This window comes from Pteropus vampyrus, unplaced genomic scaffold (genome assembly GCF_000151845.1).
Source record: "Pteropus vampyrus isolate Shadow unplaced genomic scaffold, Pvam_2.0 Scaffold147, whole genome shotgun sequence".
NCBI classification, from domain to species: Eukaryota; Metazoa; Chordata; class Mammalia; order Chiroptera; family Pteropodidae; genus Pteropus; species Pteropus vampyrus.
This window is the reverse complement of record NW_011888928.1, coordinates 1156752-1180808: the sequence shown is the minus strand read 5'-3', so window position 1 is coordinate 1180808 and position 24057 is coordinate 1156752. Positions and strand designations below refer to the sequence as shown.

The 24057-nt window shown below is 38.5% G+C and overlaps 2 long non-coding RNA genes across 9 annotated transcripts in view; both read right to left on the bottom strand.

Annotated features, from left to right (window-relative positions):
• Positions 1–382: 382 nt before the first annotated feature.
• The window catches only part of LOC105298187, a 40731-nt gene continuing 17056 nt past the window's right edge, over positions 383–24057 (bottom strand). For 4 of the 8 annotated variants that reach the window (XR_002782524.1, XR_002782519.1, XR_002782523.1 and 1 more), the window contains exons 5-9: positions 13234–13316; positions 11685–12538; positions 10184–10245; positions 5260–5351; positions 383–2387 (exon numbers count right to left, since the gene is read on the bottom strand). This is a non-coding gene — a long non-coding RNA (uncharacterized LOC105298187). The remainder of the gene's footprint in view (positions 2388–5259; positions 5352–10183; positions 10246–11684; positions 12539–13233; positions 13317–24057) is intronic. The other 4 variants (XR_002782521.1, XR_002782522.1, XR_896418.2 and 1 more) reach the window with 4 other exon arrangements.
• LOC111745166 overlaps positions 20023–24057 on the bottom strand; it is a 7776-nt gene continuing 3741 nt past the window's right edge. The window contains exon 2 of the long non-coding RNA XR_002782526.1: positions 20023–20616. This is a non-coding gene — a long non-coding RNA (uncharacterized LOC111745166). The remainder of the gene's footprint in view (positions 20617–24057) is intronic.

Here is a 24057-nt window from a genome sequence, read left to right as displayed (position 1 = left end):
AGTGTTTTTCTGTGATGGAGCTACTGGCATTCTGGACGAGCCTCTTCATCCTGTTCTTTCACTGACACATTGCAGGGCATTCAGTACCTTTAGCTCTCCTACCTACTAAATGCCCGTAGCACTCTCATAGTGACAACCAAACCATTCCAATATTTCCAAACACCTTTTAGGACATCCAGTTGAGAACTATTATTTTAGGGCCTGTATCTAGAAGTGGAATTGTTGGGCCACAGGTTATGTGACTGCTCAATTTTCACTTATAATGTATTGTTGAGGTTCAGGGATAGTGGTGGGTTCCCATATGCAAATCTAACATGCACATAATTCATGTTATATAGCACATTCATGTACTATATACCAATATATAGCCCAATCTCAGAAGTTTTTACATATATATTTAATGCTGTTATGTCAATGACAAGTTATTAATGTTTTACAAGAGCTCCACATTTCATTCTATTAAGAACAGAATATTTTCTGTTATCTTTTCCATGATAAGTTCAGTGTCACATCTGAAATATGAATTCTAGTTAAATAATATTTTTACAAGATCGTTTTACTCCATGTTCCTTAAAATGACATATTTTCTCTCAATATCTCTGAATACTAATTGAAAGCTTCCATCTATTCAAAGCATTCATAGGTTTTCACCCCTATATTAACCTTCTACTTCCAATTAGCTATAACCTATTGATAAAGACTTTCTTACATGTGTAGACATCTTAGCGTTTCTGCCCCACAATTTTGATGTTCAGTGAGTATGACTTGTAGATACAGGTTTCTGCACATGGAGCATGTTGATGAAAAATTTCTTCTTGTGTGTTTTTCTTTGATGTTTTGTGAGTGCTGACTTTTCATAGAAAGTTTTCCCACATTCCAGACATTTGTAGGGTTTCTCTCCTGTATGAGTTCTCTTATGTGCAACAAGGTTGGATTTCACACAGAAAGATCTCCAGCATTCATTACATTTATAGGGTTTCTCTCTTGTGTTGGTCCTTTGATACTGAGTAAGATTTGATTTTACATAGAAGGCTTTCTCACATTCATTACATTTATATGGCTTCTCTCCCGTGTGAGTTCTGTGATGCACCATGAGGGCTGACCTCTGGCAGAAGGATTTTCCACATTTGTTACATTCATAAGGTTATTCTCCTGTGAGAGCTCTCTGATGTTCAGTGAGGTTGGACTTCACAAAGAAGGGCTTTCCACATTCGTTACATTCATGTGTTTTTTTTCCAATATGTGTGGTCTGATGTTGAGTGAGGTCTGTTTTTTTTTTAATGGAAGCTTTTCCCACATTTATTACAGGTATAGGTTTTCTTTCCTTTGTGAACACTCTGATTTTGGGTGAGTTTCGACTTCTCACAGGAAGATTTTTCACATTTACCACCTTCAAAGTTTTTCTCTCTTGTATTAAGTCTCTGATTTTGAGTAAAGTGTGACTTCTTTATGGCTTTCTCACTACCATTACACTCACTGGGGTTTTTTTGTTGTGTGATTTTTCCAATGTTGAATAAGGCATGACTGTTCAAAGAAGGATTTCCCACATTTACTACAGTCATAAATTCTCTCTCCTGTGTGAGTGCTCTCATTCTGAGTGTGGTGTGACTTCCACAAGGCTTCTTCACTTTCATTATAGTCATCAGAATTTTCTCCTGTGTGCATTCTCTGATGTTGGATGAGGTTTGACTTCTTGCTAAAGGATTTCCCCAATTTATTACATTCAGAGTGTTTCTCCCCTATGTGAGTTCTCTGACGTGCATGTTTTGACTTCATTTATGAGAATTTCCTATTCTTACTGGATTCGTGTAGAGTCCTTTTCCTAAGGGTTCGCTGACAAGCACTGAACATTAACTTTTACTTGAAGGCTCTTCTGTATTCATTACCTTCAGAGGGTTTCTCTCCTTGTGTGTGTTCTTATATGTAACAAAGGTTGTTTTTGTGTGTGTGTGTGTGTGTGTGTGAAAGGCTTTCCCACAAACATTATATTCAAAAAGTTGCTCCAAAGCTGAATTCTTCTGATAATGAATAAAATCATCATTATAACTGTGGGATTTCTTCTTTTGATCATTTTCATAGGGCTTTTTCTCTGTATGAGTTTTCTTATGCATCATATCAAGGAATCCACATCCATCGAAATCATCAGACTTTTTTTTATAACATTGCTTCTATTACAAATAATTAATTCTGCTTGTTCCAAATAAGTCACATTTATGGGATATTTTGCTCGAAGGCACTGGGTTTGCAACCATATTAAATGCTTCTCGTAAGGTCTTACTTCTCTCCTTACTTAGTCAATGTTTTGTTGTCGATACATAAAGCTAGCCTTGAATATTTACCTTCATTTTATTGGCTTCTCTCTTTCATTTTATTGACTTTCTGGACTTCTGGAAATATTAAAAATTAACATACATTATAAATCTTAACATATTTCTTAAGGAATAGGACTGTACACAAGTGCCCTAGGTTGAGCTGATTCTCAGGTTTTAGATATAGTCTCCTGGGATGAAAAAACTTCTAAAGAAATATTTATTCTACTTTTTTGGTTTGATAACATGAAAACAAAGACAAAAACACCTATTGTAGTAGAAACAGAAGAGAAAGCTGAAAATTAATACAAGTCGCTTTGATTTATTACAAATATGACCTCAATATAGGTCGACTGTTTGAAATAAAGACAAGAAATGGTGAACTGAGAACAAAGGATGTCAGGAAAACAACTGATCCAAGGATAGAGGATAGTCAAAGAATGGGGTGACGCTGAGTAGGGACGCTGAATAGAAAGACTGAAGGGAAATCAAGGCAAGTACCAGGGCAAAGATTGAGTTTGGAGGCAGACTGGCGACGAGAACCTCACCCTCCTCTTCCATACTTTAATTTCTGCAGTAGAGCCCTTACTTCAGTCTACATGCTTTCATCTCTTTCTCCTCTTTTCCATTCTATACAATAACTCCCAATTACATGTATGAAATTATTCATTTCCCCTGGTCTAAAGGTCAGTCCTATAATTCTGGCTTCTCTCCCCCACACAGCTGAGATATATAAAAACAATGTCCAAAGAGAATGTTAAAACGTATGAGAGGACAAACCATGCTTGCAACAGGATCCAATTCGCCTCTGTATTCTGATTGTTGGTGCTCTGATTTGACCTATCCGGTTAATCAACAGTAATCTGTCCTGATTGACAACTCTACGTTTTCCACCGTCAATCTGCTAACTTACCTTACCAACCCATTGTGTCTTGTCATGATACTATTTTTTAAATTAATTCATTTATTTCATATGGCAACCTTGGTTAACGAAATCCAATAAGTTTCAGCTGTACACTTTAACAGTAAGGCATATATATGTTTACACTGTGTGTCCAGCTCCTATAGTTAGATTTCTTTCTGTCACCACATATTTGACCCCCTTTACTCCATCTGTCTCCCCGCTCCCTTCTCCCCTCTCCTCACAATACTAATTTTTAATTCCACTTTTTTATCATGTTTTCTTTCTCTCCAGTATCTCTTTTTGTGGAAACTCAAGCACCTGGCAATTCAGCTTGGTCCTAGGGCACTTTATTAATTTTTGTTTTTAAAATTTTGGGCTATGGGTGATTATTGCTATACTCTGCTATTCTCATTTTATGCCATAACATCAATTGTATGTTTAAAAAGTTATGACTTTTCGATAGCAGATAAAACAAATAGAGGCAATATGCTAACAAGGAAAATTTGATATTGGATGTTTAAACTTAGAGTTTATACTAGTTTATTACACCTAAATTCACAATATGTGTGCATATGACCATCCCACAAGTCTACAGTACTGTCAGCTCCTATCAAACCAGGGTGTTTTTAACTCCATATATTGTGCATTTCCAACTACAAACCCACTTCATGTTCTTCACTGAGTTCGCACACATTTCATCCTTAGGTCTACTCAGTACCCAAGCATCCTTCAGGGCGATGCTACTTTCCCACTGCTTAAAAAAATCTCACCATTTTAAGTCCCATTTGTGGTAAATACTGCAAGTAAGTACTGTCTGTACAATATGTTCTAACATTATTTCCTAAGCCCTGGTTTATATGATGCTTTCTCTCTACTTCTACTTTCACGGTCAAGCCCGATTTCCATTTCTTTTGGCAGTTTTTCCACTTTCTTTTTTTTTTATGTTTTGGATTTCAGCTGCCTCTAATTTATAATAAAAATTACTTTTTAAAAAATTTTTCCTAGTGGCCTTTGGATAATTTTCAGGAAGAGACAATGCCAATTTCACACTTGCATCTGCGAATAGGAATTCATTCCTTTTTTCTAAAAAAACATCGTTTGTGTGGCTTCTGGGACACCACTGTCTCCTGGCTCTCTCCCTACATACTGCGAACACCTTCACGGTCTCTCTAGCTTGAGTCCTGTGTCTTCCTGACCTCCAAATGTAGTGTTTAAGGGTGTAGTCCTTGACTTCTTCTCCTACCTCTTACCTCACTTGGAGTAGAATTCAATCTTTACTAGGTCTATAAAGTTTTGCCCCCAGCTAACTCTCTACCATCATTCGCTACTTTCTCCTCAATAAACCTCGCTGTTCTCTGGTTACACCAAGCCCACTCCCATCTCAGAGGCTTGGTGCCTGCTGTTCCCTCCATCTGGACAACCCATAGCTCACTCCACGCCTTCGTTCAAAACTCCATTCCACTTTTCTTGTTCAAATGTTCACCTCTTCAAAGAGGCCTTCCCTGACTTCCCTTCCAAAACGTCACTTCCTGTCAGACTCTATCCCCTTCATCTGACTTTAATTTTTCAGAGTGCTGATTACTACCAGACATATTACGTATTTACTTGCTAACTGGATCTAGCAACAGGAGTAGAGACTGCTTTTGCATCCCTTGAGCTTAGAATGTGAATGCTACATAGCCAGCACTTAATAAATATTTGTTGAATAAAAGAATAAATACATCAATAAATGCATATCTACAGAGGGTGTTTGGCACTGGAGGGAAGGTGAACAATGGCCATATTTGAACATCTATCATTATTGAACATCTATCATTACTGAATATCTATAAATGTTGAACAGAAAACAAAAAAAAATGATATATGAAAGTGATATTTGGAGGTTAATAACTAAGGTGTGGTGATCATCTATCTGCCTTTAGTCACATCTAAAAGTCTGAAGCCTCTAAAAGAGGTTTCTAAAACACATTTTAAAGATAGCAACTCCTGAACTGGGCTTGGGATCCAGTTCCCATCAGCTGCCTCTGTCCAGCCTCATTAACTCACCTGGGTGCCTCTGCCTTGGGTGCCTCTCTTTAATATCCATGGTTCTTCTCGCTCCAACTTGAATATCAGCTCAGGTCGGATAACGCAGTGACCTGTTATGAGAAATGACATGGGACTTGGCAAAGCAGCTTAGGGTTCAGGCCCTCTGAAGAATCAGAAGGAGTTTTAGAAGCCATACAGTGATGGGGCCCTCATCAAAGAAGACCCTTTTTTCAGGGAGTTAAGAATACCGCATTCTTTCAAGTTCCCTAAAAGGATCTTTGAATCCAAAATCTCGAGCCTAGAACTAATTACACTCCACAATGACTGGGTTCCTAACAGGAAATGCATGCTCTTGGGAGTTGCATGGGGAGCTGTGCTTATTCAGGGTCACCAGGCGCCCATAGTTCTCCCCCATCACATCCTTCTTGTACAGGTGTCTCTGAGCAGGGTCCAGCAGCGGCCACTCCTTCTGGGTGAGGTCCACAGATATATCCTCAAACAAAACGGATCTCTGCAATAGCCCAATCCTGCTCAATCTGGAGTGCTCGAGAACAGATAGCAGGGGAAATACATAGGGGAACTAATCCTACTGTGTGCGCTGTTACGAGTTGACCAGAAGATGTTACAAAGGATGTCTATGTACCTTCCTTCATTTTATACTTTGTGGGAGAAACAGAAATTATAATAGAAATACTCTGCCTCTGTTTATTAATTCATAAAAGCAATATGAGTTCCTCTGCATGCCTAGAACTGTTCTAGCTTTGAAGGATGCTAAGGCAAATAAATTGGTCGTTTTTAAGGAGTTTACTGATGAGGAGACTTTCTACATAAACAAACACATGCAATAATGAATTATGGGAGCCATGAAAATGTGTGTGTACAGGTAGAGCGAGGTCACAAAGTGGGAGGAGGGAAAATCTCTTTGCTTTTTCAGGTTATGCTTCACCGAGGAGATAAAAATTAGAATGCATCTCGACAATGAGTTTTGTGTGAGCGTGGGGCAGCAATATAAGCAAAGGCACAGACACAGTAAAATGCACATTAAATTAAGGGGATTGAAAGTCGTACAGCGTGATAGAATAAGGTTGAGGAATAAGGTTGGGTTGTCATAGCTGAGGAAAGGGTGCTCCCGGGATATAGCTGGTGAGTCCAGAGACGCTGCAAACCATCCTACAATGCACAGGACAGCCTCGATGATGAAGAATTATCTGGCCCAAACTATCTAGAGTGTTAAGGCTGAGAAAGCCTGTTTCAAGGGACGTCAGAGAGGAAGGTAATAGATTTACAAAATATGACCATCTATTTTAATGTAGTAGCAAAAGGATTTAGAAGTGGGAACTGATTCCAAATGGAATTAATCAGTAGTTGGTTATGGAATGAGTGGAAAATGAAGCATTACTGTCAGGTTGTCTTGAAGAGCAGCTGGGTCAATGCTGGTGCCATATAGTGAGACTGACAAAGCAGGAGAAGGAATAGGTTGGGCAGAGGAAGAGAGGGCTAAATCTTGGACATGTTTACACTTAATGCATCTGTGACCCACACAGGTGGACATGTTCAGATGGCAGTTTGATATAATGTCCTGAAGCTCAGGGGAGAGCTCTAGGATTAGGACACATTTTTGGAAACGAGGAGTATCTCAGTGGTAGCTAAAACTATCAGAATAGGGAACTTGCTCACAAAGAACATGGAGACCAAGGATAGAGCCCAAGGGAGGGAGAGCAGCAGAAAAGCAGGCCCTGGTATCCAAAAAAGAAACCAGAAGTTAGCAGCTGTATCTGCAGCATCTAGAACAGTCTTGGTCCACAGTGGTGCTCAGTAAGCAGCTGTCAAACAAATGAAAAGAATCTCAAAAGTCTCTGGTAGTGACAATTTCAAGACTAAGTGACACTTCTAACTTGACACAATGGGCTAGGCACACACATTTATCTCCTCTGCCTCCCAAACTGCAGCAGAGGAGTATTGGGAAAGAGGCCATCAGCAAGTAAGGTATTCTGATTCATTTCTGGAAGATAGAGAGTAGGAGGGAGAGAGCAGAAGCACGTGTTCACTCCTTGATATAAACACAGAATGTGCCCACGTGTCAGGTTCCGTTCAGAGCTTGGAGAGACCTCCCAGCTCAGAAGCGGCTGCAACGGGAAGCTGAAGTGGGCTCTGGGGTGCAGAAGATGAAGCCTGAGGAACAGAAGTCCTGTCACACTCCCTGGGAGGTTTCTCACCCCCACAGGGGTTGGTAGAGAGTCAGCGCTCAGGAGAACGGTCATTATTAAAAAAACAGGGAACTGCCTCCAGGGGTCTGTGTGAACTTGGCAACCCAAGAGAGAAGTAGAGTACTGTACTTAGTATCCTGATATGGTCAGGGTTTTGCTTTTAAGGCAACTCTGGGGAAATAGGCTAATATGCTCTGCCACCAGGTAAGGCACTGTCTCTTTGGCAGGCAAGGGGGTCCCCTCACTTTTCTCCACTCTGTAGAGGCTAAAGAGAAGCCTGTCTGTACACATCTCCCAATAATGCACGTAAAAGGCCCCAAGTCACTCCCTTCATTCAAGGGAAAAGCTTGCCAAGGAAAGAGAACTCAGTGCTGCCAAGTGAACGCACATCAGCTACCTAAATTGATTTAGTGAGGTTTTTATTTGTCTATTCACACACACACACACACACACAAAACAAAAAAGGGCCCAGATGTAGAAGGAAAACAACCATCTGAAAAGCCCCAAGAAGAACACACTTGAAGACCGTTAAACAAACGTAATGTCAATAAAAAGCAATAGCCTAAAAGGTAAGTACCAAAAAGAGACTGTAGACTATGAAAAACAAGTCTAATTCAAATATTGAAGAGAATAACTTTTAAAAATTCCATTTGGGGTCCCCAAATTGATGTAAGAGTCTGACTTCCATAAAATGAGAAAGGTTTTCTATTAAAAAAGAAAAAGTCCACAGAAACTAAATATTTTGTTGCTGACTTATGAAAACAAAAAACCAAGACCCTCAAGAGAAGGCTTGAAAACAAAATGACATGGATGACAAAAATGAGCAAATCTTTCAACACTTGTACAAAAACACAGAAAAATAGAAATGATGAAAGAAAAATAAAGAGACACAGATGGCTGATCGGGAGAGGCACTGACAGCCTAACGGGATTTCTGGGTGACAAGAACAAAGAGGCTGGAGGGAAGGAAATATATCACAGAAATAACTGAAAACGTCTCAGAGCACATGAGTCTTCATCTTAACAGAACCCATCCAATTTCCAAGCAGGCAGCCTGAAGAAAGAACAAATAACCAGACACTGCCTGGCGAAATGTCTGAAACCTGAGGATAAAGAAAAACTTGCAAGAAGGAAAAATAAAACAGGTTACCTACCAAAACATGAGAATCAAACTGCCATAAGACTTCTCCCCAGTCCCTCCAAATGCTAGGAGATAATGGAGATGATCTTTTCTCATAATACTGTGAAGAAGAAGGATCTCAAGCCAAAATTCCATAACCAGTCAATCATTCATGGCACAGGGCAGAATAAAGGCACCTTCAGATAACTAGATTCCGAAGGCGTATAACACAGGCCTCTATTAACTCGGCAGGATCTTAGAAAGAAGACATGACATATGGAGGTTGTGGTGGACAGACAGACAGAAGTGAGCTGAAGAACTGGTTCCTGATGAAACCAGAGAGGGCTGAGTGGGTGACTTACAGACTCTTAAAGAGAAGAGTGCACAGGGCTAGCTCAACAGGAAACATTTTTTAAGTTATTTATAAAGGGTAGGTAGGCAAATGTTTTACATTTTTTGACAAAGCTACGTATTGTGGGAACCAAGCCTGAGAATTCCCGAAACTTTGGAAGAAGAGCTGCTGCAGTGATTGATGGCGAAGCTATGGCAGGCGAAGCTATGGCAGGACACGCCGGTCCGATGACAGGCCACGTGGAACGGGGCAAACAAGCAGCCACGGAAGACAGAGAAGGTCTGGCCCCCTGAACGAGCTAGGACTGCCAGTCCTAGTAGTTGGCACAGGGCACTTCAAATGCTCTTTCTACCTAAGTAGGGTTGCCAGGTTTAGGAAATAAAAATTCAGGGAATCCAGTTAAGTCTGAACTTCAGATAAACAATGAATAAGTTTTTAGTGTAAGTATGTCCCATGCAAGATATACTTAGTTTTATACGCCCTGTGCCTAGATGATTTCCCATTCCAAGTTCTTGGGCAGGTTGGAACATAGCAGATGGTAACTTACTACCCACAATGAGTGGAAAGCTTGCAGTGGACTCAGAGTCGAGCTCTTCCGTTAGGGGTAAGGGGAGGTAGAGATGAAATTAAAAAGTCCATATGCTGAAAACTGCCGAAGCTGTGACAAGTATACAGCAGTCATTATATCCAGGTAAAGAATGGAACTGTGAATGGAACATAATAAGCAGCTGGAAATTGTAGGTATTATTATAACTGATCAACTATTATTATTTTCTCACTTTATCTTCAAACTGAGACAGTAAAAATAACCAGAAAATATATACTGAAATTTAAATAAGTATTGTCTAAGTAGCTAGAAGGTGTGATGGAGTTGCTAACAAAAAAGTCCCCCCAAAATATTTATGATATAAAAATAAAATGAAAAAGAAAAGCATTAGATGATGTCCACAGAACCCGAGATGAGGGAGGAGTATGTCTTATTTAGATGATACTATGAAAACAATTTCTGATGCTGATGTAAAATGTTTACATCACAGGTAATCAATAATAGAATAAAAGGAAAACATAGACCTTTGTAACAGCTTAAGGAAAAAAAAAAAGGAAAGTAAAATAATGCAGAAAATAATCAGGAAATGAAAAAAAAATGAAGAAAAACAATTGACGAGAAAGCATGGTTACTAAAAATGCAAAGAAATGCTTGGATTTCACCAAAAACCAAACAAAACAACAAAAAAACTCAACTGGTAATAGGTAGACAACTCACCTGGGATGTGTTCATTTTCTCCTGCTCCTGGAAACGTTTAGAGAACTGTGAAGGCGGCAGAGCTAGAGGAAGGAAAGGAGCGAAGACACGATGAGGACTGTGGTCTGCCTCAAAGGTCCTCATAGCGCTTGCCTAGAAACCCAGACATAACAGCTGACCTGCAGCCACAGCCAGCGATGTTCCTTCGGGACGGGCAGGTATGCCGAGGGACCTCGTAACCCTGCTATAACCCTGGGGAGCTGAGAGCAAATATTTTATTTTTCTTACTGGCTTTATAATGTATAGCCTCCTTCGATTTAATGGACAAATATAAAACAAGACAAAGTCCAGCTAAGGAAGACCAGGTTTAATGAATCATAGCGTAGCGAGGACAACAGGCCGTGCCTTCCGTCCATCATGAAACATGTTATATTCCGCATTTTTTCGGCATATAAAGTAAATTTTATTCTCAAATTTACTTTAAAATAATCCAGCAGGGGAAGGTGGAAGTGGGAAGTGGGGAGTGCGCGCGCGTATGTTGTGGGGCACATAGATGAAAGAAAATGGTCTGTACATTGAACACTGCCGAAGCTGTGACAAACACAAAGGAGTCACTATACTATTTTCTCTGCTTTTGTATGTTTTGAATATTTCCATTAAGAAAGTGTAAAAATCACACGACGACAAAAATCTGTTAGAGATCTGCTCATTTACTTTTCTACTTGTGTTTTTGCCTCTTTGAGATTAAAAATTCCATAGGCACCTCTGACAACAGGGATAGGTGTGCTTTAAGGGAATCTACTTTTTTTTAAAGGGAGGATTTGTTCTTCTTTGGTTGCAGCTTCTCCCAGGACTTTTTATTTAAAAAACTTGTTTCGACTTAAGTCGATATGGTGGCCAGAACAGTGGCTTCGGAGTCAGGGGGCCTTGGTGCTCCTTTTGGTTCTGTCATTAATGAATAATGTAACCCTATATATAATAATCTGGGCATAATAATATTAATGATACTTATATATAGTCATTGTTCTAAGTACTTTGCATAAATTACCTCATTTATTCCTTAAAATAAAGCAAGATATAGGTATTATTATTGCTCCCATTTTATAGATGAGGAAATGAGCAGAAGCTAAAGTAACACAGTAGAGCTGAGCTTTGAACCCTGGCAACTTGGCTCCAGAAACCTGTACTTAACCCTATGCTGATTACTCCCGCAGGTCCAATGTTCACTTTTAAAATGTGGCAGGATTATACAATGCCTGAAAACCCTTCCTGTACTCCTATAAGGCAGGAATGAGAAGTGGGGAGCATATCCCTAAATTCCAGATGTGGCGAAGGGCATGGTTTAAGGGCTGTGCCAAGAGGGACTGAGGGTGTGGGAAGGAGTGAAGATGGCGTCTCCCTGGCTCTCCTCCCAGACCATGTCCTCATCCACTGTGCACAGAGCCTCCCACAAAGCCTCCCTCTTGCCCACCACTCTCAGCCTGGCGTGCCCCTCTGTTGTGAAAGCTGGCCCTCCACTAACCGGTGGCTGTTGACAATCTCCGGAGTGGCGATGTTACCCAGGACAGAAGGATCGGGAATTGCCTCTTAATGAGCAAATATGGAGCCTGCTTGTTTCTCAGATCTCTGCCCTGCAGCTGTGGTGACCTGTACCTGGGGTAGGGTGGGGGGTCTCCCAGGTGGGAGTCCTGCTCCTGGTGTGTCCATCTTCTTTCCTTACAAGAGCTGTGTGATTCAGGGAAATATGGACCTGGTTGGAGGGGGTACATTCAAATAACTGGAATCTTCTGCCCAGGTCCCAACTGTCTCTTGGAATTCACCATTCCCTACAACAGTCGTCTTCACAGCATGGTCCCCAGACCAGCAACATCTGCATCACCTGGAACTTGATAGGAATGCAAATTCTTGGCTCCCTCCCCAGACAGACTGAGCCAGAAACTCTGGGGGAGGGGCCCAGTCAGCAGTAGGGTTTTTAACAAGCCCTCCAAGTGATTCTGATGCATGCCTGAGAACCACTGCCAGGAAATCGGGCTTGGGATTCTGTAAACTGCTGAGGGCAGAGGACAGGTGGACAATGAAGAGTCTAGAAGCTTCAATTATGCAGTAATCCAAGGGTTCTGAACAGGTACCAAGAAATCCAAGAGCCTCTGGAGTAGACTCAGTCCTCACACACTCCAGGTTCTTCTTGTGGCTCTTAGGGATGTGCCACTCTGCTAAGAGCGGTGAAGGATGTGCTGCTGGACCAAACCCTGCATGGGACTTCGAAATAAAACTGTCTGAGGCTTGCGCCCAGGTCCTTCAATATGAGACTTCAGCCCCAGTCTTGGTTTACTGCTTGGTTAAAATAGGATTGTTGATACCAATATTGCAGGACATCTTTGAGAACAAATAATATACTTAATGAAAAGAACAGTGAGAAAGGCAATTAACATTTCTTGGGTGCTTAGTAATGTCAGGACCTGTGCTGAGGGCTTTACAGGTGCTATCTTAATCCTCAGAACAACCTTGAAGGTGCTATCTTAATCCTAAGGACAACCTTGAGACAGGTTTTAGGAATAACTTCATTTTACAGAGAGAGAAACTGAGTCTCAGGCTCATCATTTTGCCCACGGAGACTCAGTGGCAGGGCTAGAATTTGAACTAGTCTTAGTTCGAACTCGGATTCTTAAATGGGGCTCCTCTAGTGCTGACCCACCACCTGTCCTTAACCTGCAGGTATATAATAAATGTTCTAAGAATTAATTCTCATCTCGCTAATGAATCGTTGGCCAGGACACATGCAAATTTGAGGAGCTTCTGGAAACAGTCCTTTAACATTTGGATGCCTTTTCTCAGCGCACTTTATTCTGACCGAGAAACCCATGTCCCTCCTCTTTGTGGAACCTGCAGGTCTGCAGCCAAGCTACCCCGTCACTTGGCTTTCTCTAGGGGCAAATGCAGAGCAGACTCGGGAACAAGTGCTATAGTGTCTCTCAGCCTACATGAGATTCGTGCAAGTTTTTGCTTCCATCAGGTGTGGGCACAAAGCTACTCTGGGCCTGGCAAAGCAACCCTCCAAACTACGTTCTCACCTGTTGTGCACATCTTTCATGCAGGACCTGGTCATGGAACGACGCGTGCACCGGGAGGTTCCAGCGTTATCTGCTGCGCAAAGCTAGAGACAAGGGAGCGGGAGAACAATGAGGAAGAACTGCACATGCGCAGAAGGAGCTGCGAGGACCACTTTCCTGAGCTCTCCTTCCTGTAATCCATCAAACTCAGGACTCCGTTTTCCATAAGTTTCCGCGCCCTCTTTCTTAGGGACCGCTGTAAGAGTTCCTGTCTTATTCGGTGATTTCTTGCCCACAATCATCTCTCCTTTGGAGTCCTGGTTCCTTCTTAACTCCACCTACAACCAGTGTTTCTTTAGATTCAAAGCTACTTTGAAAAGGACATATGTATGTCAACTGCACATATGAAAACAGAAAAATTTAACTAAACTATTAGAAAATAAACCCCAGCAATACAGTAAGAAGTTAATACCCATCACCAGCAAGATTCTCCCCAGGAATGCAAACAACATCTCCATCTATAAGATGTGAATATGTATAATATTAACATAATATTCAAAAGGTTGCCTCTGGCTTGTTAGAACAGGTGCAAACCAAGAGTTCATAAGAATTAACGGTATGATGAAGGGGGAATTTCCAAGTTAGGGGAAGGGAGAGATGAGGCAGTCAGGAAATCATGTTAGGAAACTAGACGTGATAGAGAGGGGAAGATTATGTCCTTGGTTCCCACACATGATAACACATAAACTTCATGCAGACTCTTGATTTAACATTTTAACAGTGAACCACCAAGTACCTAGAGAAAACATAAAATAATTTTCTCATTTAATCTCTGGGTAGGGATGGCAAGCTGTCAAACCATGAAAGAAATGACTGCCAAATTTTACTCCAGAAAAATTTACGACCTTACTTTCAGGAAAAAAAAATTCAAGTAAAAAACACTTGGAAAATATATTTGTTAAGTATATGAAAGAAATGTTTTATTGACTTCATTTAATTATCTCTTACACATTTATAAGAAGATCACAATACCATAAAAATGATCTATGAATATGAAAGGGAAAGTAGTAAAAGAAAAAATGCAAATGAGGAATGTGAAAGCAGCCCATAAACTACAAACAAAACATGCAAATGTTTTTTGGACTTTACCACTGGCAAAGATTAGAAAGAAAAATTATATCCAGCGTGGGCATAAGTTTGGGGAAATGCTCATTCTCATAAATTTCTATTTGGAATATAATTTATAAAACAATTTAGAGGCAACACTGTCCCAAGGAGCATGCACCTTAGCGTAGCAATTCTATTATTAGAAATATGATCTAAAGAAATAGTTGTCCAGGGTTACATGTATAAGTGCATTTCCCACAGTTTATATTAAGAGCAACACATTGTCAAAATCTAAATGTAAAAAAAGGAGAAAAAGAAAATCGCTTGTAGAAATTCATAGTTGGGGTACTAGGTAACCATTAAGGATCAGAATGCAGAGATATATTAATTGGCATGAGGGAAGTTTACAATATATTTTCAAATAAAATGCTCTTTACACAAGAATATAAGGCATTAATCTATTTTTTTTAATAAAAAAATCATACGTCTCCTAAGGGTATAAAAATAATGTAAAAACCAAATGCAAGAACAAAACTGAACCAAAAAAAAAATTACTTTACTTTCATACATAACAATAGTGCAGTCTGTGCAAAGATTTTGTTCATAAAGACCTGGACGAATTCAAAACCTGCATCATTCAATACTAATATCCCCATAGGAACAGACGTAGAACAGGAAAGATGCATTCTCAGGGAGCATAATTTATATCTATTGTGGAACATACTGCTCGAATGCTGCCTTTTTTATTTTCTCAGCGTTAGCTCTGATGTTGTATTGAGTGTTCTCCATTAAATTAACTGCACAGTGCATTATGGTGTTTAAGTGTCTTTGTAGTATATCATAATATCTAATTTCCACTTTGAAATAATTGGTCTTCATGCATTTTTAAGCCCCCTAAGAGTGCAACCATTTAATGAATATTCGGATGAGACTGGTGTAGTAATTAAAATATTTAAAATTTTAATAACAGTGAATGTTAAAATGACTGCCAAAGTTACAAAATCATTCAAAATACTCTAAAGCATTAGTAACAGTGTGCTTATTCAAGAACATCAACAATTCTGGGCTTATTAAATGGGTAAACTTTAGTTTATCTGCTAAAGTGATAGAGCCAAATCTCGACAATATAAACACAATTCACAATTAGTGCTCCTTACTGCTTATATGTGGCCCCTTAAATTTTTTGGAAACTTTGGAAGACTTGAAGTATTTTGAAATTTGCACCTAATATGAGACACTATTATACTTGTTGTAGGTTTCTTATAGATATCCATTATCAATGATATTTAAGAAATTTCCTTTTGTTGACAATGTACTATGGATTTTTTAAATCATGAATTTTAAAAATTATGAGATTTTGAATTTTAACAAATGTATTTTCTATATTATTGATATGACCTTTATGCTCATTTCACTGGTTACTTTTTAAAAAGAGTTAAACAAATACACATTCCTGGATGGAATCCAACTTGGTCACGACCTTACCTTTTAAAAATATTGCTTGTCTTATATTCACATGAGATGATGAATGTTAACTAAACTTATTGTGCCAATCATTTCACAACGGCATATGAAAGTCAAATCATGATGTACACCTAAAACTTACATAGTGCTGTTATGTTAATTATCTCAAAAAAATTAGAAAACATATTGCCCAATTTTATTTGCTAATGCTTTCTTTAAAGCTCTTATTCATGAATGAAATTGACTTTTAATGTTTCATTCTTATAATATCCTTCTTTGTTTTTTATATTCAAGGTTATGCTGGCCAACAAAATAAGGTGGGAAAATATTCCCTTTTTTCTATTCTCTAGAACAATTTCTGGAGGCAGCTATGCTCACCACTATACCACCAATGCTAGAACAACTTCTGTAAGATTGAGTTACTTTTTCCTTATATATTTGGTAAAATTAACCAGTGATGCTATCTGGGCCCCTAAATTTTAAATTAAGAATTCAATTTTAAAAACAATTTTGAATAGTTAAAGAATTATGTAGATTTTTCATTTCTTCTGTTGTCAGTTTTGGCAATTGATGTTTTTCTAGAAATTCACCCATTTCTTCTAAAAACACTGGCAAGGAAGATTCTTTCAATTTCTAGTCTTAATTCTTTCACTAACAATATGTTATCCAAGACAACTCACTTATTCATTCTACCCTAATTTTATTGCTATTTTAAGCAAGGAGAGACAGGTAACTTGCAAAGTTTACTCTAGTACTACCTTTCAGTTCTTCTCTAGCTAAGAGAAAAAAACTTTTCTTCACCTTGGCCAGAATTTAGGGGAAAGAATATCAATCGGGTATGGTAATATATATGGTATAGGGCCAGCCCGAATCTGGAAAGCAGCAGCAGAAAATAGAGTTGGTGTGTAATTTAGGGAGAAGTGGCGATGTATTTTGTCTGCCAGTGCTGGTCAATTCTTATTCCAAGACCAACATTTCAAACACCCTACAAGAAAGTTTATTTCCCTATCGAACCTGTCCCTTTCCTAGCCACCTTTGCCCTGGCTTACCATTTCTCCTCTCAAAGTTTGCTCACAGCTTCTACACACAGTATTTGATGGCCTGTGGATGCTGTGATATTATCCTAGCTTTGCTCACTATAAGCAGGAAAATCAGGAACTGCTTCAGACCCAGCTATCTAGGACCTAATTCTTATAGTGGTTCTTTTATTCTGTCCTATAAGATCTCAGATTAGAGTGGATGCTCTCCAAGGTACTTGCAGAACCACTTGCTTCCTTCTCTTGAGCTTTTTTGTACCTGTGGATCTTGAACCTGGGTCTGGAAGTCAAATGAACTTGATCTAGGACCTATAACTTGGGTCACAAACTAAACCTCAGACTGAGCTATAAGCTCTGAACAGTTACTGAGAACAGAGGCAACTTCCATACCCTCAGTTTTAAGGTGCGATGTCTCAGAAGTCTGCTTTCCCCTGAGAACAGAAGGAAGAGGAGGAGAAAAACAGCTCTTCCATTTCTAAAGGTGATATGGCAGGTGAATTGCTTACTTATGATTTTCTTCCTGAAATACTGATTCACAGAGTCTAAAAACACTTTGCTCTTTGGGGCTGTAAGGGAGTATCTGTTCCAGGCCTCTGTCTTAGCTTCTGGTGGCTTGCTGGCAATCTTTGGCATTCCTTGGCTTGTGGAGGCATCTCTGCCTTCATCTTCACATGGTGCTGTCCCTGTGTCTCTTCACAACGATGATTCTCTGTGCATGTCTTTCTTTGTGTCCAAGTTTACCCTTTATATATCATATAGGATTAGGGCTCACTCTAATAATCTCATTTTTAATTTGGTTACTGCCATAAAAAAAACAAAACACCTATTTTCAAGTAGCATCACATCTTGAGGTACTGGAGGTTAGGACTTCAATGTATCCTTTTTTTAGGGGCAGTTGTGAATCCATACAGAAAGATACAAATTTATCAAACCTTGTTATTTATTCTGGGAGAGGTTTCCATTTCTCTTGTGGTCACTGGTCATTCAATTTTTCAAACCCAAATTGATAAGTTTACCTCTGCCTGCATTTTTCAAAGGATATCTTCAGTGGGTATAGAACTCTAGGTGTGTGGCCACAACCAAATGCCCAGACATCTTCCCCTATCTGTCTGGGCTGGAATCCTACTTCTTTAGCAGCACTGTGTGACCTCCAAAATTTCTGTTTGACTCAGTATCCCAACAGCTGTTCTCCCGAGTCTGGCCCTATGCAGGCACAGTTCCAATGTCAGCCAGGGACCCAGAAGAAATTTCCATACAGGTGTTTAGGGCTCCTTCTCTAGCATCCTGCCTTCCAAACGCCAGCTGTGTTGGAAGGAAGCTCCAAACCCTGATATCCTCTCCCTCCATCCAGCAAGACCACTGCTCTGTGCTTGGGTTCTATGTCCCTGCACTGTGGCTTTAGAAATGCCACCAAGGAGAATTACAGAATAATGTGTGTTTTCTTTCTTTCAGGGATCACACTCCTCAATGAGTTGCTTTCCAGTGCATAAAAATAGTGTTTTGTATATTTATCTAGCTTTCGTAGTGCGTTCACAGTGAGAGGAACTATTCCATTATAGCTGGAACCAAAAATGATTGTCCTTTTATTTAAGGTACAGTTCAAATTTATTTCTGAAGGTATTCTTTGATGCCTCAGCCTATATAATCTCAGTCTTTATCAATTCACACTGTATGGCAGTTAACAAGTGATTGTATTAATTGCGGTCCTCCACAGAAACAGAACCAACAGACTATAGGTACACACATACATTCATAAGTGTGTGTATGTATACGCATGTGTGTATATATAATTTATTATAAGGAATTGACTCACATGACTGTGGAGGTTGAGAAGTCCCAAGATCTGCAATCAACTGCAGACCCAGGAAAGCTAACAGTGTAAATTCCAGTCTGAAGTCTGGCAAGCTTGAGACTCAAGAAGAGTGATGTTTCATTTCAAGTCTGAAGATTGATGTCCCCTCCAAGCAGCCAGGCAGGAAGGAGTTCCTTTATCGTTTCACTTGGGTGGGATTCTGCCTTTCAGGCATCATCCCACATATGGCAGCTTCACCTCAGTGACTCCTCAGCCAAGTGCAAACACCAAATGTATGTTTCTTTAGCTGCTACTTTTTTATGAAGATAGGTAATTTTGCAGGCCCGAACTATACAAGGACAAAGTATATCTCTTACAGTTTCCACTTTCTATTATAGTTTTTGGCCACCCATTCTAACATATCCTTATACTCAGTCTCCCTCCTGATTATGCCCAACTTGAAAGAAATCTACTAAGGGCCACTTGGAAGTACGTACACATATAATGTATAAATTGTTATTTCAGGAGTCATTGAAATTTAGAGATGTGGCTGTGGTCTTTTCTCTGGACCAGTGGGCTCATCTGAGCCCTGAAGAGAGAAAACTGTACGTGGATGTGATGCTGAGTAACTGTGACTACCTTGTGCCATTGGGTAAGATCTTTCCTTGTGACTTTAAAACTACCCATGGTGGAATATTTCCTTCTGTATGAATTATCTGCAAAGCCCCTGAAAATGCTTGACTGAATTTCAACTCAATATTCCTCAGTGAAGCCCTGGAGCTGCATGATGTTAGGAAAGAGCATTTTCAGCTTGTGATGACTTCAGCTTTATGTTCTCTGCTGTCTTCCAAACTATCATGTCTTCCTTAAAAATGACTTCTCAGGCCATTGTGTGACTAAGAAACAGCTGGGGAACTGTTAAAATATAGACGATTAAAAAACAAAAACATAAACAAACAAGAACAGTGCCTTAGAGGTTCCTGAGAGATTCTGAGGTGATAATGAAATTTATCATGGATCTAAATTCTGTAATAAACACAGCATAGTCAAGGCCGCTTATTTTTCTTAGGACACTGGACTTATAAGGCAGAAGTGATCTCCTCATGGAAGCAAGTGCCAAGTCCTCCACGCCCAGGTGATTGATAAGCAACAAGCAAGTGGAAGCCATCATAGCTCACACCTCAACTGGTCAAGTAACCTGGACCCATGAGGTGACAGGAGAGGAGCTCCCCCCTAAGCCCCCAAAGAAACCTTTTTACCCCACATCCATCACTCTCCGTTACTCCTTTTGTTATAGTTCCAGTCTTAAGATACTTCATGTATATTGTCACAGGAAGGGACAGAAGAATGAGCAGCTGAACTGGTCACAGAATTTATCAGTGATTAGAATGAATGAATGGGTTAGTTCAGTGTTATGAAAAGCCTTTTTTTTTTTTTTTCCAAGAAAGAGTTATGGAGAGGGATTTTTTTTTCTCTCTAGATTACGATAATAGGTTAATTAGACATAAAATAACAATCCAGAAAAGCAATGGAGAGAGATGATATGTCCATCATTAATAGGAAGTAGAGACTGCCAGGAGGCACAGTCATCTAGGGATGTCATAGAAACTTGTTTTAAGTTTCAGTGCATAATAGAGATGGCAGCTCATTAATAGGCTCTTGAAAGTCAAAGGATGAAAAATTAAAAGTTGGGATAGATGATGATGATTTTGGTTTGGGACATCATTAGAGCTGAAGAGTAGAATAAAATACCAAATGCACATGAGCTGTAGGCATTTTAGAAAGTGGTCCTGGAATCCAGGAAGAAATTCAAAGGTTTTACAATAATTGTTCATAAAAATTCCAAGTGACTCTGCACCTTCTTATTCTTTGAAAACTTAATAACCTGGCCCAAGCTCCTCTCCAACCCCTAAGCTAGTTCACTGATACAAATGAGTCATCTTTTGAACTTTCTCTATTATCCCATTAATGTATCTCTTCCTTAGTCTTTCAGTCTTTGTGTACCTCCGCATATTTTTCTATAAAGTTGTAGTCACTTTTATATTTACTGTAATATTTTGTCCTACTCTCCACTGCCTTTTGATTTCAGAAAATAAATCTGTTTGCTTCATTTTGTGTTCCATATACATACACCTAGTTGAAGAAAAGAAATTAGCCTGTTTATGGCTGGCAATGTGGTAAGAGAGCTGGAAATCAAGTACAGAGACTTAAGTCCACAATATTGTTCAGCTTCTAGCCACTCATCACTATTGTCTTATTCAAGACTCCACCATTATTTTGTATTCTCTTAACATGTAGCCCATGATCTCACGACATGGGCTACGCCACCCTAGGACAGCTAGTCTATTTTCTATGTTCTTAAATATGCACATATCAATTATAAAATATACAGTTTTCTATATAAATGCATCTTACTTTAAATAGCATGCTGTAAAAATCTCATTTCCTATCTTTCTATTTATCTCTAGTTCTGAAATTTTTATATTATATATATACATCTTTCTTTTTAGTGCCATATAGTATTCTATAGTATGTTTCCACAACATTTAACTTAAGAAACTTTTATTCTATCAATAGCTAAGTCTCTTTCTGACCAAATTCTCTCGTGTTGCCTTAAGAATCTATGCAATAATTTTACAGAGCATATTATAAATCATTTCATAAAACATTCCCATTGCCTTTGTACCTTTTCCAAAAAAACCAGTTGTCTATATACGTGTTCGTAATATTCTCTTACTACTCTTTTAATGGCTATAGAATCTGTAGTTACATCATCTATTTTATTCCTAATATTGGTAATTTGTGTCTTTTTTTTTCTTATAAGTCTGGCTGGGCTTATCAATTTTATGGATCTCCTTAAAAAACAGCCCCTTGTTTTATTGGTATTTTTTTTTCTGTACCTATTTCCTGTTTTCTATTTCACTGATTTCTGCTTTCATTTTTATTATTTCCTTTCTTCTGATTACTTTGGTTTAATTTGCTCTTCTTTTTAAATTTTCTTAAGGTGGAAACTGAGGTCATCGACTTGAGACCTTTCTTCTTCCAAATATAGGCATTTAGTGCTCTCGACTTTACCCAAGTACTACTTTGGTGGCATCCCACAGATTTTCATATACTGTGTTTTCATTTTCATTCCGTTCAAATACTTCTCTTTTCATTCCTTGTTTGATCTGATTGGTAAAATTATGTTATTTGGTTTGAAAGTACTGGGGGATTTTCTAGAGGTTTTTCGGTTAAGTTCTAATTTAATTTTATTGTGGTGAGAGAACATACTTTCTATGACTTGAGTTCTTTTCAGTTTTTTGAGACTAGTTTTATGGACAGACTCGATTTGTGGTCCATCTTGGGAAATGTGTCTTGCACACTTCAGAAGAATGTGTATTGCTGATTGTTCTATAAAGAGTAATGAGATCTACTTGGTTGATAGTGTTGTCCAAACCTGTCATATATTTGCTAATATTCTGCCTACTTTTTTCATTGATTATAGAGGGAGGGGTATCGAAATCTCCAACTATAACTGTGAATGTATTTCTTCTCGATACTCTTTTTGTGTCATATATTTTGAAGCTTTGAAGGTGTACACATATTGAAGGTTGCTATGCTCTTGATTAACTGACCTCTTTATCTTAAGAAATGAACTACTTTATCCCTGGAGATATTTATTGCTCTGAGATCTATTTTGTCTGATATTAGTATAGCCACTCTAGCTTCCTTTTGGCTGGTGCCATGGTATACATATTTTGCATCTTTTACTTTTAACTTATTTGTGTCTTTACATTTAAAGTGAGCTTCTTGTAGATAATACATAATTTGATTTTGCTTTCTTATCCAATCTTGATAATCTTTACCTTTTAATTAAGGGTGTTTATACCAGTGGTTCTCAATGCAGGGAGAGGAAGATTTTGTTCCCTTGGGGCATCTGGCAGTGGTTGGTGACATCTTTGGTGGTCACAAGTAGGGATAGGAGTATGTTACTGGCATCTGTGGGGTAGAGGCCAGGGATGTTATTAAACATCCAGCATACACAAGACTGCTCCCAAAACAAAGAAATTATCCAGTACAGAGTGTCAATAATGCTCAGATTGAGAATCCTTGGTTTACATCATTTACATTTAATGCGATTACTGACGTGGTTAGATTGAAATCTATCTTCTTGTTATGTGTCTTTTCTGTTCTTCCTTCCCTCCTTTTCCTCTCTATTCCTCTCTTCTTGATTGAGTATATTTTTCAAGATTGCATCTTCTCTCCTTTGGCTTATCAGCTATAATTCCTATTAGCTGCATTATTTCTCTTTTTGGTGGCTGCATTAGGGTTTGAGTTTATGGTATCCATCTTTAATACTACAGTTCTTATACTAGCATTTATCTTCACCCAGCTTTTATGTTGTTGTTGTCATGCATTTTATATATGTTATAAGCCCCACAATACATTGTTATTATTTGTGTTTAATCAGCCAATAGTTATTTTAAAGAGACTTAGTAATGATTTTTGAAACCCTTATATATTTACTATGTATTTACAGTTTCTGATATTCTTCCTTACTTTCTGTAGATCCAAATTTCCTTTTAGAAAATATTCATGTATAGTTTAAACTATTTGTCTGTGTCCATACATTCCCAATCATTTCTGTAGCACCTCAAGGTCTAGAACGATGAAGGTAACAGAAACCCATGCTACTTCTCATTCTTATCAATAGCAGGTTAATAAATACAAACTATTATAGATAGTTTTTTGGTATATCCTATAAAAATGCTCAAAATTATTTTTTTCCTAGCAATTAACCAAGTTTTTAGATTTCTTTATTACCAAAACATGAATGCTAGAACTTATCTTTTGATCAAACTGTGAGGCCATAAGCTTGACAGAGTCTAGAGTTATCAAATACTAGAAAACAATGATGTTCTTGTGCAGCATAAGGGCTTACCTGAGTGTGCTGAGTATAGACAACAAGAATGGGGACCCCCTTTCATTTCTGGGGACCCCCTTTCATTTGTCAGAACCCATGATTCAATGAATTAACAATGATGTATACACAAGAATATTTTTAGTGTTAGCAATAACAAAAACAAATACAATTCAAATATCCAAATATAGCACTAGCCAATCAATAATGACTGTCATACAGTAAAATATTAAATATCAGTAAAATTGATAAATATGATTTATAGTTACTAATATAAAGATCCCCAATTTTGCCATTTAAAGGAGAATATTTAAAGTATAATCACTTTCACAAATTGCTACATCTATACAGAAATATTTTAAAGGATCTTAATGAAAATAAAACTTTAATCCATGTTAGGATTTTGATGTGATTCTTTTTAATTCTTTAAGTTTTTCTGTTTTTGGTAATTAAAATTTCAACAAGTCATTTTTTTTACAGTCACAAATATAAGTATTTCAAATTTAAAGAAAATTTTCAATAGCCACATGTTGCTCGCTTAA